This window comes from Peromyscus eremicus, chromosome 22 (genome assembly GCF_949786415.1).
Source record: "Peromyscus eremicus chromosome 22, PerEre_H2_v1, whole genome shotgun sequence".
Lineage (NCBI taxonomy): Eukaryota > Metazoa > Chordata > Mammalia > Rodentia > Cricetidae > Peromyscus > Peromyscus eremicus.
This window is the reverse complement of record NC_081437.1, coordinates 28,194,800-28,209,588: the sequence shown is the minus strand read 5'-3', so window position 1 is coordinate 28,209,588 and position 14,789 is coordinate 28,194,800. Positions and strand designations below refer to the sequence as shown.

The window sequence follows — 14,789 nt, the reverse complement described above, 5'->3', positions numbered from 1 at the left end:
GGTGGGACAAAAGAGTTCCTCCTTGCTAGATCAAAGCATACTACACAGCCAAGTGCAGACCCTTCCAAATACCTGATAACCATACCTGTGGTCCAGTCATCCCCTTATGCAGTCCTGCTGGGTAAAGCAAGCTCAGATTCTCAGACCCTGAGTAAGTTCTCTCTAGGAAAGCTCTGAGGGTCTCTACAATTCTGTGTTTACAATATGGAGGAACCACCAAATCATTTTCTAGATTGGTGGCACCATTCTATGCTCTAGCCTGCAAGGAATAAGCATTCCATTTTCTCCACATCATTACCAAAAGTTATCTCTGCCTCTTTTGAACTTCAGATACTATTTCTGGCCATATCTAGAGAGCAATATCATACTCCCAGAGCACCTCCAACTACCACTGGGCAGACTTGGGGGCTCAATTCCATCTACTGTTTGCACAATGAATTAATTGTTATAAAACTTTACCTGCAGATGCAGTGAAGAAGATCCCCATATTTCATGACATTCATATTCTGATACAAGTGAAATCTATCAACATGGAAGAAGTGGTCTGAAAAGGCAGAGCTGGAAAAAATATTTAAGCCATTAGTCCTGCCAATTCAACACCAGGGCATCTTGACCGCAAATTTGGAAATACAAGAAACAAGCCATAAACTTCTGCACTCTGGGAATGATTACATCTGGCGCAAGAAGAGGCTGGTGGACAGATCCCCTCATGCAGCCACAGCCAATCCTTAGGGTGCATTTCCAGACTGCCTGAGAGGAGGATAATCAGAGCCCAGGAGCCTGTGCAAACATTGTCAACAGGAAGAAAGGCTCACATGAAAGGGTTATGGAAATGGAAAAGGGTGGACACAGGAGTCAAATGCTGCCAAGGAGAGTTTGGTACAAAGAAAGGTCTACTGCAGAAGGACAAAGAGGAGGGAATGACAGATCATTGCTTCTAGGGCTAGCCAACTAAACGTGACTGTGGTTGTGTATAACTGGGCAGGAAAATCCACAGATTCTGCTCTGTAAGTGGTGCTTCTCCAACTTTATTGTACAAAGGAATAAGGCAGGGAACTTATTAGAATGCAGATCCTGGCAGAATTGGTCTGTGTGGAATGCAAAGTCTGCATGCCTAACAAGATCCCAGGTGATCTCATGCTGATGGGCCCCACATTGGAATGTCAAATCTGTCAGTTGAGGATGAGGTAGAAAAAGTGGAGAAGGTACTTATGAAGCATAGAGGAATATAAGCCTTGGTAAGTTCTTTCTAACAATTCTGTGGTAACATTAGTACTTTGGATCCCTGGACAACTTACTATCTTTAGCTGGGACTATAACAGAATCCCCCCTGTTAAGAGTTATTTACTCTAGTGGCCATTGGTTATGTCTCTGGTATCTCTGTAATAAAGGGTAATGCAGAGCTAGAGTGATTTATTCTTTCTAATGTGTGGAATGAAACACCATGGCTTCAGGGCTGTGGACCTTTTGAAACAGAGACATTACTGCTTCAAGGACTGGGATGAAGTAGGAGAAGCTGCACCAAATGTAAGTGGATGGTTTGGCATCTCTGAGACATTCTTAAGGATGCCTAGAAATCTGTTATTTTGGTCAGCCTTCAAGAGTTAAAGAACTATGTCAAGGAACTCTACATGTACTCTTCTTAACAGTTAGGCCTTCATTGCATGTGTGTTTAAAGTTTTATAAACTAGAGAGACATATGGCCTTCAGAGTTACAGAGACTGCTTCTGTTCTTTGACATTAGTTCTGTGGTGCATGCGTGTCCTTGAGGGTTGCAATGGCCTACAAATTCTATCATCAAATCAAAAGCACTATAAACTGGATGTAGTGGTGCATGTCTATACCTCAGCTCTCAGAAAGGCGAGACAGGAGGATGAACAGTTCAAGAGAAGTATGATTTACATAGTGGGAACCTCCCCCCAATTGCCAGCCCCAAGCACTTCAAACCAAGTAGTGAGTTAAGGCAGGGTGAGTTTAAATGCTCATTAAAGTTGGCATAGAATTCATTGCTCATGAACTGGTGATATATCTCATGTCCCATGTAGAGTTCATACTTCTTTGGTTCTCCCATCCATTCCTACCTATTCTGGGCACATGCATGATATACATTGCCTGTTTATTACAAGATTCATATTTCTGTGGTTCACCTATCCTAATTTGTGTGTTTTTCCCATTTTTATTATTGTAGGATTTAATAATCTTTTCAACAATCACAAACGTTCACTTGTTTCCCTGAGTCAGTTTGCAAAATATTTGAGAAGCAACCCAGGAGGCCTCTGAATGTAATCCAAAGGCTCCTTTCTTAAACTGAGATTTCTCTCTCAGTCTTGGACTAAGTCATTGTTTGGAGCCCCACAGATCACAACCAGGGAAGCCAGCACTATTCTTTTCCATCAAAGCCAGGTTGAATCCCACATGTTGAACAGCTGAGACAGTTTACACATGTGACAGCAATGTGACAGGGGAGCTCTTTGGAGGCCATTCTGGCCCAAAACTCAGTGGAAAGCATGATTGTTTAGACACTATTACCACAGTGAATGACATTAGATTCTTACTGAATATACCTGTACTCTTGAGGGGGAAGGGAAAAGTGGTACAGATGAATTCTGCACAAAAACATCAACACAACTGAAATAAAAATTGGAAATAAATCTTGTCTTTTTGCATTCAAGACTCCCCATATAATTAATGGGCAAAAGCAAAACCTTAACGTGTCCTCATAAAATGAAAATAGTCATTGTGAAAACTTTATTCCTCTCATTTAATAAGAATCGTTAGGCTTTGTTTTACATGGGAAAAAGGGATCAAAGGCATTAAAGACCAATAATTTAAAGTCAAAACAATGTTTTACTGAGTTTTCATAATTAAAATAGATCAAGGACTTTTTAAAGTTCAGAAACAGAAAGTGAACATATTTAGGAAGACACAGCATGAAAGAGAGGAAAAGTCAAATAACCACAAGTCTTTACCTAAAATAACAGAGCTCCTCCCCTCCCCCACCGCTGTGCTTGATAGAAAAGCAGAGATGAATCGTTTTCATTAGCTAAGCATATTCTAATGTTCTGTCGGCTCAGTGGAAATCTTGTTACAGTCCCCAGTGGAATCATTTAAGCTAGTATTCTTTATGTGACTCTGCATATAAATATCTAACTTCAGAATTTTAACTAAGATCCAAATCAAACAAAATTAGTTCATTTCATCTTTCAGTAAGACATTGTTCAACTAACGCACAGGTGTACTCTTTGGAAAGATGCCAACCAGAAAATACTTGAAACTGAGTATGGAGAAATTACCAGAATTTACTAAGGAGCATAGGTTAGGGTTTTAATTACTTAAAGAGCAATTTATTCAGATAGCCAGGAGGGGTTTTCATCTCAACTGAAAATGTTTGGGTAGGTTCCATTTTCCTTTTCTTACTCTAGAATGTAAATCTTTTTGTGTTTTATTTCCTCTCCCAAAGTACCATATTGCGTTTTTTGGGTTATGCCAATAAACACAAAGTTCCTTTGAGCTGAAATATGGGCAAACAAGAAAAACACTCCCTTGCTGTCCAGATACTCTCTACTCCTCTGTCCACAGCTCCAAGGATAAACGATACTCTTGTTGCTTTGTTCTGCAAATCAAGCTGAAACTCTCAGAAGATTAGATTTTCTTGCAGGCTTCCAGTAATAATACTCGGTCATACAAGGAATAGATGTAGCAATGGTTTCAGATAATAACAATGTGTGGACTTGGGCGTTTGTCGTCATCCAGTGTTGTAACTGTTTAGTCCTCATCAGAACGCCATGTAGTTGAAGTCAGCAAGCAGGTCATCATTCTCGCTCTGTAGTCTTGACCTCCAACCATGAGAGTGTGTCTGTCTTTACCACTTGGATCCAGCTGTGGTGGATGGATTGGGAAACATGCTCCCCCTACTCTTTCATTTTGTCTCACAAGAACCTTGAAATTGAAGAAATTTGCTTTGTGTTTTACTTTTTTTTTTTTTTAAATACGATATGATCAGCTCAGTTGTCTTAACTTTACAAAAATACCTGGACATGCAACTGCCTTACTTTAATTCTGAGACATTAGATCTGAGAGCATTCTTATTCGTCATTACAGAAAGTCTTTTTAATAAAAACATTGTTTATAAAGAAAAGTGGAATTATGCCATTTGCAGGGAAATGGGTGCAAATGAACATAATTATCTGAAGTGAAATTAACCAGACTCAGAACAGCATGTGCTCCATGTTTTCTCACATTTGTGGGTTTAGACTTTAGATTGTTATGTAACATCACATATGTGTATAGAACATGATTGAAGTGAGATTGTAGGAATCATTGAGAATAGTGAGAGGGAGAGAGAATGGAGAAGTTAGGGGTGAACATGGTTTTAACCATGAACACAAGTATAAAAGTGTCTTCATGAATGCTATCACTTTGTGCAATAAATACATGTAAATAAGTGTAAAGTGCCACCTTATAAGCACAAGGTCCTGAGTTCAATCCTCAGTACTCAGATACAAATGCTGGTCATGGTGTAATGCCATTGTAGGCCCAGCACTGGGGAGGCAGAGACGGGGGTCCAAGACAGAAGGGCGTGGTAGCCAGCCGATCTAGCCTAATTGGTGAGTTCCAGGCCAATGAGAGACCTTGTCTCAAAAAAAGGGAGATGGTGTTCTTGAAGATGTCATCTGTGGTTGTTTTCCATCTGCGTATGTGCACATATGTACATGTGCACACACATGAACATGCACACACACACACACACACACACACACACAAGATAGCTCAGAAACAAGATGGGCTTTGAATATTTAAAGCAATTTAAAGATGAAAGGGTTTGAAATTCATTTTCTTTCTAGATTTAAGAGGAAATACAAAGTGTTTCAAGCCAGATTGAAAGTTATTACTTGATTGAAAAGAATAATAGAATACAATCATCTTCCATACCCTGGTCTCTGAATCTAAAGCTCTAGTTAGTCTCTTATTTAGAGAATGCCATGGAATAGTTACCAAGTCAGCCAGTAGTGGAAGGCTTCATCATGGTAACACATCGTTCATCACTTCTCAGGGGAAAGGTTTCCCCATTCTTCTGCCCGTCAGTCCACTGTGCATTAACCAAGGGGTGGATGGGACAGAGGCCTCTGCTCCCAAGTTCCAGCTGATGGACACTCCAGGACCTTTTAGATATCTGTCATGTGCACGCCACACACCGATTTAGAAGCCAGGAATACACCTCTGTTCTTTTGGGATATGAATTGAAAGTGGTATTTTTAACCAGATTCCACTGGACAGAAGCAAGTAAAAAAAAAAAAAAGACAAATAAATAGTGTAATGAGTGTTATTGCTTATTTTGTAATCACTCTATATTTGCCATACATGTGACATTTTATATAACATATACTGTGTATATATGCATAAATGCATTAGGTGGCTACTATAGTGTTTTATATAGATGTGGAAGCTTTTCATGTACATTGATCTTACATTACTTATACTTGTGAAATCTGAAGATAGAATGAAAAATATACACTTCCCTTTTTGATATCCATGACCATTTCAGAGACAAAAATCCCACTGGGAATCCAGTTGCTATACTAGAGAATATGAAGGACAGCAAAAAACTGGTCTTAATGTTTTTTTTTGTGGAACACTTTGCCTTCACCCCCATGAGCCTGTTGAATGAGGGATCATCATCATCCTTGCACACTCACTCTCTCAGAATCTGCATCGCACACTCTCACTGAAGTCCTGGTACTTTATACATTTCAGTGCATTGAATACTTTCCATTGGTGTGCAGCCAGTGCCACCGTCATCCTGTCTTTGGATCACTGATGTCTGCTTGGCACTCACACCCTTTCCCCTGAACTACTCTTGCTGAATTCCTGCACAGGCCCTGAGTCCCGAGTCCCATGGATCCAGTTCCTATGCAGCTGGCCTCATTTTCCTGTAGCATGTAACAGTTGATACCATTGCTCCTTTTGGGAATCACTGCTTCGTGGCCTCTTGTTTCTCTCATTCATCTCCAGCCATCTGGCCACATCTACTCTCCCTGGTGGATCCTCAGTCTCTGCCCTAGGTATTCTGGCTTCGTGGGAATCCATCCACAGCGTGCTGTCTTTCATACAACACACTACTCACTTGTTCTCTTGCTAGGCCCCGTGACAGAAGGAACGACCAGGTACCTGTGCCTGTGAGGGTCAAATGTCTAGAGACCGAGGCCATTTCAGCTGAGAGATAAGCCAGAGGATATCACGCTCCCTGCCTATGTCTTCATATCCTATGTAACTGAACCGCAGCAATAGAGGAAGATCTGGGGGATTTTGGTAACTGACGGCACAGACCCAGCCATAAGCGACTTGTAAAGTTCTTATGGAACAGTGAAGGTGAAGAAAGCTTCAGCTAAGACCAGAAAAAAAAAAAACAGTTGGCCTGCATATGTGGGATAGTTCATTGTCGTCCTGTCTTTGTAGCGTCCTCCAAATCATCCTGACTCCTGTATGGGAAACCTCAGATCTCCAGATGTCAGCCTTGTAGTCCTCTATGTTAGAAATCAGGAGCGGGGGTTGCCTTGCTAATGAAGCATGGTGTGAGCAAAAGTTTTCAGCACTCTAGAGGGGAAAGAGAGGAGGCTTAAGGATGGGTGTGGACAAGTGTATGGGCTGGTGAAAGGCCCCTAGAAACCCACTTGATCCTTTTATAATTGAACAACAGCTGACATTCTCACAGCACAGCATGAGGGGAAATACGCAAACCCACTTGCACACTGAATACTCAGAGATACTTCCAGGATGAGGTGGGCGGGCCTCAGAGTTTACTTCCCTGTGACTGACTGCCTCTGAGCCCGGAGCTTGCTAGCCATGGCAGCTACTCTTCAAAATATGACAAAATACTATGGCTGTCATTATCCAAAATCTGGCAGTAACTGTTGGCATCTTGGGGGTATAACTGTGTATAATCAGGTTCCACATGGAATGGGAAAATAAAAATGCCCAGAAACATCTGACTGATGATCCCAGCTCTAAAATCTCTGTTTAACTTTCAACACTTTCGTGGCGTTTGCTATTCTCTAGAATGTTTTTCCAATCCTGGAAGACTAAACTTTATAGTTCTTTCTTGGTGCACCCTTTCTATCAAGTCGTGTATGTGTGTGTGTGTGTGTGTGTGTGTGTATGTGTGGTGTATGCATGCACGTGGAGGCCAAGGCTTGATGTCCCATTTCTTCCTCTATGGCTGTCCACTTTCGTTTTTGAGACAGGGTCTTTCACTGAATTTTGAGTCTCACTGATTTGGGTAGCCTGGCTGGCCAGCAAGCCCCAGGGATCCTTAGCCTCTGCCTCCCCTGTACTGAGAACACAGACACAGGTTGTCCCAGGCAGCTTTTTTTATGTGGGTACCTAAACTCAAGTCCTCCTGTTTATGTAGCGAACACTTTACCAACTGAGCAGCCTCTCCAACTCGCACATCACTTCTTGTATGTGTCCGTATCCTGTTAGCTACATTGTGTCTGGCAAATAGGAAACTCTTAGGAAATTTTGGATAAATGAATGGAATGAGAGATGAATGAATAAGGATTGGAGATTCTCTGATTCAGTCTAGGAAGTAAGTTCTTAAAAACAAACAGATATTCTTGGCTGATGTGAAGCCAGAGATGTTGAAGTGCCTCAGGAAGATGCCAGTTGAGGGCCTGTATATGAGGACTTCAAGAATGAATACATGTTATTTTACCAGATGTTCTACCTGACATACCAGGATGATATAAAATACTGGGTCTTTCCCACTGAAGCATTGAAATGTTCTGAATAATTTTACTATTATTTCTACCCAAGAAACTGTTGACCTTGTGGTTAAAAAAATCTCAATAAAATGTCTTTCATAGCTAAATGAAATCACCACATGTGATGGTTCGCTTTAATTGTCAACTTGACATAACCTAGAATTACCTGGGAAGAGAGTCTCGAAGAAGGATCGTCTGCATTGAGTTGGGCTGAGGGCATGTCTGTGAGGGATTGTCTCATTTAACTTAACTGATGAAGAAAGACCCAGCCCACTGTGGGCGGCACCATTCCCTAGGCAGAGGGTCCTGAACTGTATAACAGCGGAGAAGTTGAGCTGAGCATAGCAAACAAGCAAACAAGGACACATGACTCCATTTCTCTGCTTTTGACTGTGTATGTGATGGGACTGTGTAACGTTCCTGCCTTGACATCCCCACAATGGTCGGACTAGAATTACAAGTTGAAATAAACCCCTTTGTTCCTTCCTTGCTTTTTGTCAGGGTATTTTTTTTTAAAACAGCAACAAAAACAAAACCAGAACAGCACAAACCACTTAGAAAACAATTACAAGTCTTTGTTTGTTCCAGATCAGACCATAACTCTATCTAAACGGATCTCAGGATTTATGACGTTCCCTGTCTCCAGCCCACAGGACTCAAGGGGGTTAGCATATGAGTCCGTGGATGGAGCAAACATTAAACCTTTAAGTTGTTATTAAACCAGTTCTGCCCTTTGTTTTGTTTTCTTCTGTTCTGTTTTAAAGATTTAAAATTTTTTACTTCTTTCTCACTCTACTCTGCTCCCCGCCTCCGTGTGTGTGTGTGTGTGTGTGTGTGTGTGTGTGTGTGTACATGTATGTCATGTATGCGTGGGAATTCACAGAGGCCAGAAGAGGGTATTGGAACTTCTGAGTTGGCCTTACAGGCAGCAGTGAGCTGTCTGACGTCGATGCTGGGAACTGAACTTAGATCCTCTGGAAGAACAGAAAGCACTATTAACCTCTGAGCCATCCCTCCAGCCCTAAAACTGTTGTTCCTGTACTTTAAAAGTTCCTTCTCACAATTCTTACAGTAACAGGGAGTTAGCCTCTGGTTCTTTTTACATAAAAGTTAAAAAGGGCCCAGTAAAGGAAAGAAGGCAATAAAGTGTGTGTGTGTGTGTGTGTGTGTGTGTGTGTGTGTGTGTGTGTGTACATATTGGCTGGAACCAAGGAAAAGAGAGAAAGAAATAAACTTCAGCTCCTTCAAGCTTAGCACCCCAAGTTGGCAGTCCCAGGGCCGCTTTTGCCTTATTTCATTATTCTGTTGACAAATAAACACATGGAAACCATCCGCAGCTGGGCACTGATTGCATCTTCCTTCAAAGGCACAGCAGACCCCGTGTCTTCTGTGAAAAATTATCTTAATCCCCCATTGACATATAACCCACCTTCACATTTTCCAAAAGTTCTTAGTCATGATCTTCAGAAGGTTTTGATTGCTGTCCTTTCAACATGACTTTGCACACAGTGTTTATTTCTCCCTTCCCTTCAATCCTGTGGTTAACTAGAGGCAGAATGGCAGCCGAGCAGGCCTCTAGCTACATCATACTTAAGATACAAGCTGAACCCTCCTGGTTCCACCAAGTAGCTCCATCATCCAGGAGGTGTTTCTTCAGAGTGGGAGCTAGCCTTTCTTCTCAGTAATGTGCACAAAAGTAGAACCGTCTCATTGAGATTGTAAACTTTCAAGGTGTCTTTTTTGTAGGTTTCCCATCTTCCCTAACTCTGCTGGCTACATAATGGGCCTCAATCTGTCCTCTTTCTCTCACTGATTGAGAGTCTAGCAGCCTCAATTGTTTACAGCACAATGGACTAATACCCTTCCCATGTCTTTAGAATATTACTAATTATTGATTATCCTAGAAGAATGGGCAAACGATGACTCAAGTAATTTTTCTTGTTTTCTGGCTTAGATGGGCAACATTGGTTGAGAAATGATAGTAGAATCCAGGATTCACAGACACAAGATGAGGACTGAGTCATCCAGTGCTACCTTAGCCCACACAGGCAGTGCTTGTACACCCTATGGAACTGATGATTTATCAGGAGGACAACACAATCTGCACGTCATGGTCCTTTACTTGCCTGAGGAGAGAGGCATGACCTTCTAACAGAGAGATTCTCAGTAAAGGCATTCTTATAACTGATTTAAGCCGTTGTAAATACTTACAAAACACTAGCAGGTCTTTGTCAGTGACCAAGATTCTACACATAATCTCATGTTTCTAATTGCTATTAAAAGGCCATCCCTCTTCTACCTGTGAAGCCTTCTAACATCACTATGCACTAGACTTCACTTACGTGAAACATTGCCGACAATATGGGAGATGTGGCAACAAACCCACAGGAAAGTGTTCTCTGCTTTGAGGTAGCATGTGCTTTAATGAAAGAAACACAGACAATAAAGGAAAAAATATATACATATATGACATTTAAATTCATACCATATACATGTCAAGAGAAAGGCACATTTAGAAAGTGAGTGATAATAGACCTGAAGGAAACTGGTAACATCTGAGGATGAGGATTCCCCAAAGAGAAAAAGCAAACACAAAAGCCACAGAGTAGAAATATAATTTTTTTTGGAGAAGTAAGTCCATAAAATTTGTGAAACAGTGGTTTGCAGGATATCCACAAACTATCCATTACTACCATCTGATCACAGAATACCTTCTTCACCTAAGAGGAAACATTGTAGCAGCATTATTCATGAGAGCCAAAAGTGGAGACTGCTTACTTACTCAGCAAATAATGAATGGGTAAGTTAAATGTTGTGTTTATTTAGTGGATGTTATTTAGCAATACAAAGAGTGTTGATTTTTGGTATGTCATAGGTAAACCTGGAAGACATTATTCTGAGTACAAGAAACTGATCAGAAAGGACCACATGTTGCATGATCCCATTTATACAAAATGTCCCAAAGGTATAAATCTATAGAGGCAGAAAGTATCTTAGTGGTTGCTAGGGCTGTTGTGGAAGAGGGTAAAAGGTCATGACTAAAGGGTATAGGGCATTTGTTTAGAGCAATAAAAAATGTCTAAAATTACAGTGATGGATACACTATTCTTTTTTTAAAAAGGTGTGTGTGTGTGTGTGTGTGTGTGTGTGTGTGTGTGTGTGTGCGTGTGTGTTGGGAGTGGGTATGTGCACCTAAGTACAGGTGCCTGTAGAGATCAAAGGCATTGGATGCTGTGGAGCTGGAACAATAGGGATTGTGAGCCGCCTGACATGAAAAACCAAACTCAGGTCATCTGTAAGAGCACCTCTTAAAAAGCCTCCAGTCCTTGGGTGAACAATTCTACAAATACACTAAAAGCCATTTTGATTTGTACACACCAAAGGTCAGTCATAAATATGTAAATTACTATGACCCAGTAAAGTTATTTAAAACCAAAGAAAGAATCTCCATTCTTCATTAGCCACTCACTTTCTGTTCTTCCGCTCTGTTCAAGCCTCTGATGAACACTAATCTGCTCTTTAAACAGTAGTTTTCATTTTAATCAAGCCCAAAGTGAGCTTTGCAAATAGAACCAAGTGGCATTAGTCTTCTGGGAGTTAGAGGTTTTTTAAAAGAATCTCTGTTACTGGCAGGCACTTCCTGTCGTGGCAAGGATCCTATTTTAGTATTTTTTTCAGTGTGGCTTTAGGCTGTCAATTTCAGGGTGAGCTTGGAGTTGAAGCATGTGTGATAAGAAAGCTAGACGTTAAAATAACTATAGGTTCCCTGTTTTAAAACCTCAACCTTTTGTGACCAAGAAGCAGACCCTGATCACGGCAAAACTTTGATGTATGCCTGGCATTCCAAAAAACAAGACTCCAATTAATCTCTCCAGTTTTCACACTGCTTTTAAGGCAGAGAATTTTATAGTTCTCTCCTCGGCCTCTTTCGCTGATACCTCTTCTCTCAATGAGCACCATGGCTAGGTCAGAGGATGAAGGCTGAGGTAAGAGTGGTGTGTGTGTGTGTGTGTGTGTGTGTGTGTGTGTGTGTGTGTGTGTGTGTGTGTGTAGGTGAGGATACAGCCTGTGAGACATACCTTCAAGCCATTGCAAAGCATCTCAGCTTTATTCTGGCACAAGGATTTAGGGAGGAATTTTAAGCAGGTGATGAACACAAAGGTTTGGGTTGAAACAGAGCAGCTCCATCAAACTCCACCGTGGAGAGTGTGACAGTGCAGCCTAGGAGGGAGAGAACAGATCCAGATGACCTCAGAGAAATACAAGTTGTTTCTCTTACTCGCTGGGCCTTTCATGATGTCTCTCTGCCAGCTCTGTCTCTGTTCTTGACTCCTTTGTAACTTTTTAATCATGTCCCAGATAAACTGGATGTCTATTTTTCCTCAGATTATGTCCCTGTCTCAGAGACTTTGAGTCTCTTGTTTCCCTTGCAGATTCCCGTGGCTCATTGCACAGCCATCTTTGTTCAGATGTCCTTTACCATGGGACTGTTTTGATTGCTTAGTATGAAATGGCAACTCTCTCCCTGCCACTTAGTTGTCCTACTTAGTGGTTTTCGGAGTCCCTATTGTCACCTGAATTTATTTATTACCTGCATGTGTGCTAAACATGTCTGACAAAGAGTCTCAGTGAGGAAGCTGAGAATAAGGGGTGGGGGGAGGAAGGACATGGAGGAAAGTGGCATTAGGTGAAACACTAAATCTGTTGTCTTTTCTCCTTGAGCTACAGTGGAACAGCCTGAGAGCCTACAGAGCCTGAGGGTCCTACAGAAGCCAAGCATGATGAAGGGCTTGGCAGGACATTCTGTCCAGGACCTGTGAGTAAAAGGTGTGCTACAAGATGACACATCACAGGCAGATGCCTCATGGTTTAGACTGATGCAGACCTGGGACCAGAGAACAGAGCTGGCCAGGAGAAAGAGGGCTGCATTCCAGGTCCACAAGCTCCCTTCACAGCACTCATGAACTGCAGGGCCCCAAGTGGGAACCTGGCTACTTTTCAATTCAACGCCAAGCTGTGGTTTAGATGAGAGCACAAAGGGACGTCCAGGAGGGCATAGCTCCATAATCAATAACACTGCAGTACAGACTCCAAATCCCAAACACCAATACAATCAGATACTGGCTCAGATTCTCGGGACCTAGGTTCTGTTGTTTGCTGTTTTGGTTGAAGGCATTTCCACCTCTCAGGTGACGAGCCAAAACTTAAGATGGAAATATGCAATGTTCTGTACTGGACAGCTTACTTTCTACTCTGAATGGCTTCCGTGAGCTAGTGAACCTGTTTTGTTCTTGCCTGTGTATATGTTTATGTGCATTCACCTGTGTGCAGATGACATGTGCATAAGTTCACATGCACATGTATGCATTTGGTGGCCAGAGGTTGACACTAAGTACCTTCTTCCATCACTTTACCTTATTCACCTAGACAGTGTGTCTTAGTCACTTTTCTATTACACACACACACACACACACACACACACACACACACACACACACTGACTATGGCAACTTATAGAAGAATGTGGTTAATGGGGGCATACAGTTTCAGAAACTGAACCCATGACCATGTCAGGGAGCATGGCAGCAGGCAGGCAGGCAGGCAGGCAGGCATAGTGCAGGAGCAGTAGAGGAGAGCTTACATCTTCTGATCCACAAACACGAGGCAGAGAAAAACGAGCGAACTGGGAATGGTGGGTTTTTGAAACCTCAAAGCCAACCCCCAGTGACACACCTTCTCCAACAAGTCCACACCTCCTAATCCTTCCCAAACAGTTCCACCAACTGGAGATCATGCATTCAAATCTAATGGCCTCTAGGAAACATTCTCACTCAAACCACCACATAGGGTCTCTTGTTGGATTTAGAACTCTCCAATTAAGCCAGTCTAGTTAGTCAGCCTGCTCTGGGGAGCCACCACATCTGCCCAGTTTTCTCTGTGGATGCTGAGAATCTGATCTCTGGTTCTCATTCATAAGAAGAACTCTATGGACCCAGGTTCTCGGCTTTTTCTCTCTAAAAATATTCGTAATTAACATACAAAGTCATAAGTTTCATTGTGACATTTTTTGTACATATGTATTACTATACCTTGTTCTTACTGAGCTCGACTCCATGGCTTTTCACCATCTTTTGCTGCCCCCTCCCCCCTTCTTCTGTCGTACCACATCTACTTCATGAATGTGTCACATATATCCCACCATCGACTTTTCAATGTAAATGTTACGGGACACTCTGGGGGACGCAGCATTACAACGCACCCCACAAAGTTAAAAACAAGTGAGTGACAGGAGCAGGGAGAAGAATCAAAAAGTTAAGTAAGCCCCGAAGATGCCCAGTTTTCTGGTACCGTAGATCCTATCTGAAGCCAAAGCTGCTTCTAATCAAAGGTGGCTGCCTTGCTGTTGTAATACTTTCCACATTGGCTGCTTTGACTGGAGCCCAGTGAATCAGGGGCCTGTATACTCACACACTGTCAGTGTCAGGTTGGGGAGGACCGTTTTCTCAAAGGAAAACCTATGCAAGCACATATAGAAAGAGAAGCCTCGGGGAAACACCTCCTGCCTCTGCTCATAATGGCCCAGTATAGGTTGTGAGAATTGCCAAGTTCTGCAGTCTCGAGTCCCACGGAAATGAGTTGCTCAATCTGCGGAGCTTCACATTAGCATTGAGAGGCATTGTTGACATGGTTCCAGGCTTATCATCATTATGAAGAAAATACTGTGAATGGTGCCCTGAAGGAACTCAGGTGTGAATCGCTCCAGAATTCCTAAGTTGGGGTGATCGTTTGCCTATAGAGGAGAAGGTAAAGGGATGGATAGCTTAGTCAGTACAAGTCTTGCCTCACACAAGGAGAGCCTAAGTTCAATCCCTAGCACCCACGTAAATAGCGAGGTGTGGTGGTGCAAGCTTGGAATATCTGTGCTTGGAAGGAATAGGAGGGTCCCAGGAACTCACCAGCCAGACACAATTGATGAGTCATTGTCTTAAAAGAGGTGGACACAGTTACCGAGGTTATCCTCGGGCCTCC

General features: G+C 42.2%; 1 long non-coding RNA gene across 1 annotated transcript in view; it reads left to right on the top strand.

Annotated features, from left to right (window-relative positions):
* The window catches only part of LOC131897580 (uncharacterized), a 42,160-nt gene extending 38,014 nt beyond the window's left edge, over positions 1 to 4,146 (top strand). Inside the window, exon 3 of the long non-coding RNA XR_009375732.1 lies at positions 466 to 4,146. This is a non-coding gene — a long non-coding RNA (uncharacterized LOC131897580). The remainder of the gene's footprint in view (positions 1 to 465) is intronic.
* The last annotated feature ends 10,643 nt before the right edge of the window (positions 4,147 to 14,789 follow it).